The 2,965-nt window shown below is 35.9% G+C and overlaps 1 long non-coding RNA gene across 1 annotated transcript; it reads right to left on the minus strand.

The window, feature by feature from the left end:
* Positions 1-1,767, minus strand: LOC105454747. The gene is made up of 3 exons (XR_975042.1): positions 1,601-1,767; positions 721-1,028; positions 1-271 (listed from the first exon to the last, which is right to left on the minus strand). It is a non-coding gene; the product is annotated as an uncharacterized LOC105454747 (long non-coding RNA).
* Positions 1,768-2,965: the final 1,198 nt, after the last annotated feature.

Below are 2,965 nucleotides of genomic sequence, written 5' to 3' on the forward strand. Positions count from 1 at the left end.
AAATTCAAACCTCGATAAAAAAAAGTATCCTTTCTTTATTCATTTGTAACGTATGACACAACGCGGTAAGCGCTGAAGCCCATGTGGATCTTGGAAGATAAAATTTTAGGATGCACGCGATCGCACATGCGAAGGCGCAAAAAGATGCGGGCAAGTCAAGGAAAATCAAGTTCATCCCCGCACATGTTGCTACACTCGGCGAGATCTTCGCCCGAATGGAATTATAGCACGTGCTTTGAAACGTTGAACCCTCTCTCCGTTTATCTTCCAACTGCGGTAAAAAGAACATCTTCTGATATTCGCCCGTCATTCATACGTACCGAGAATTAATGACTTATGCAGCGTGGAATTTTGTTATTTACGTTTTAACATTGAATATTAATTTAATTAGTTTTATTACAAAAAGATTGGTTTCTTTTTTTTTTCTATTCGTATATTCAATTTATTATATTTCAATAATTTATTATTTCAAATAAAAGTAATTGACACATCCGGGATGTCTAATTTTAATTTTACTCGAATTAAATATTATATAATTGATTATATGTATTACTTTAATTTGATACATCTGCAAGTAATTATAAAAATGAAAATTTTTCATATATATGTATCTCTTTACAAGCTAATGATTCAGACACTTAAAGAATATATTTTCCTAGTTACTGTAAAATGGAACATCTGCCGCTTGTAAACATATATAATTTAGTTATTAAGATTTACCGTAGAAAACTTAATTCACGGCAATCATCATCGCTACTATCATCGTTCATTCCGGTGCTGACCCCAGGCATAACAAACGAACGAACCAACGAACGATTCGCAACGACGACGATATTATCTATTATATTTAATGCGAACCTCTTTAGCCTCCGCTAATTGATAGCTGGGCATTAGCGTAATTGTAATGAGTCAAAATTACGGCAATCATGCGGTCTAGCGCCTTGGGGGAGGAGTTAAAGTCTTTGGCTTTCGGTGGATCTTCAAAGAAATTCGCCGTCGTATTCTTCCGCCAGTCTGAGACCGATTATCTGAATATTTAATGCGTGAGAAAATAAAATTTTCCTCTGCCATATTAAAACATAAAGTAGAATATCAAGAAAGCCTTTAACTGGCATGTATTGAGAACTGTATTCTTTAAAGTGTATATTCACTCCGTGAAAAAAATTACTCGATGATAACATCGATGAATACATAATAAACATATATGAAAGTCCTATATTATCTCAGCAATAACCTTCAGACAAACTAAATGTGATATTTATAGCATGCAAATAAAATTTGAAATAAATTTGCTATAGAAATTATTTGTCAAACGCAAACGTTTGATTTTTAATGTTGAATATAAAACTAAGAACTATAATACCGAAATAATAATCTAATTATGTGAAAGAAATGACCAATAATTATTTCTAAAAAATGATGTGATTCTTTTTGTGTAAATATATACGTTATATTATGATGTCTCGTTAGATATTGTTGCTATCCCAAATTGATTTGGTACCATTACTACATTAATATTTGGTATCGTAATTATATTGCGATGTCTCTTAATATTTACGCAAAATATGAGATTATAAAAGGACATAAACTGCTGACATACCTATATGTATAGATAAGAAGATGTAAAAGCAAGTTGGACCGAAAAAAGCACTTCTCGCTGACAATCATGAGGGGACAGAGGATGTAATGTGGTATACGTTTATTTAGATGAGGCGACACATGAGGTTCCCTCGTCTTTGCGCCGCGTCGGTAATTCATTCGGGCGCACGTCCAATTGAGACCCACACAGGAACAGGCCAGAAAAGGACGGTGCGTACTAAAGGGACGTGACTTGGAGGGTTGAAAACGACGTCGTCCTAATCGATGGCCATCTGTCGGGCATAGCGTGAAACTGCTATCAAACGTTTCAGCGTGTCCCGTAGCTGGTAATACGATGTCACGGATTGTGTATCGGTGGGTGGTTAATGAGAGTCGTAGAATTACACAAGCGCTTGATAACGATCGATATATATATATACGACGCTTTTGTGTGTACGTATTTATCGAATTATGCGTTAACAGCCCGACATATTAGATTGAACGCACGCTAAGAGTGGTCATTAATCACTTTTTGCCACGAAATACACGTTTGAACAAATTACATTAGACGTACCTTTCACTGTGTATCGTAAAGAAGAAATATAAGAGGTATGGGACATGCAGCGTAGGGGATACTTTAATCTTCATTTATAACTGCGTGGAAATTGTGTGATATGGGAAATCTATGTTGTTTCATTCGACAGACTCGAAAAAATATATCAAGTTTGGTTCAATATAATCGGTCAATATAAACAGTTGACGTTCATTTTATTAATATTCGTTAGAGAGCCGCGAAAGAGCGAATTTATTATAATGTCTGACGCTAGCGTGGCTGCCCGATCTTTCATCCCATAAGCACGCTCTGATTATTTATGAACGTGCAAACGCACGCGGCACAATCGATTTCACGGAGGCAAATTAGCCGGGGCCGGTCGGCAGACACGGACGTTAAAATAATAACGCTCATCGCTTTAATGGTCAATAATAATTAGGGAAATTCTTGCCGTCGGAAATTGGTCCTCGTTGCGAGTAAGCTTCTCCTGTTGCCGATCTCGCTTTATTTCATCGAATTATGCGGCTTAACGCCGCTCGATGATGGCCGAAATTCTTAAATGTGAAACTTTGGAATTAAGGAAGAAACTCCGCGTCGATAGTTTTACGTATAATGTTCGCCATAACGATCGAAGTTTTTAAATATTCTCAGAAAAACTCCTCAAACACCTCAGCAACGAAATTTAAATAGTAATTCGGATGTTATTTAATTGTTTTGCGCTATCATTAAGACCTGTTAAACAAAAGAGTTACTAGATATCGATATTCTATACATATAACATTATCATATCACACTAAAGCGAGTTAATTTTATTTTAATCGCCGTATATTTGCG

Source organism: Wasmannia auropunctata, unplaced genomic scaffold (genome assembly GCF_000956235.1).
Source record: "Wasmannia auropunctata unplaced genomic scaffold, wasmannia.A_1.0 LD335976.1, whole genome shotgun sequence".
Classification (NCBI taxonomy): Eukaryota; Metazoa; Arthropoda; class Insecta; order Hymenoptera; family Formicidae; genus Wasmannia; species Wasmannia auropunctata.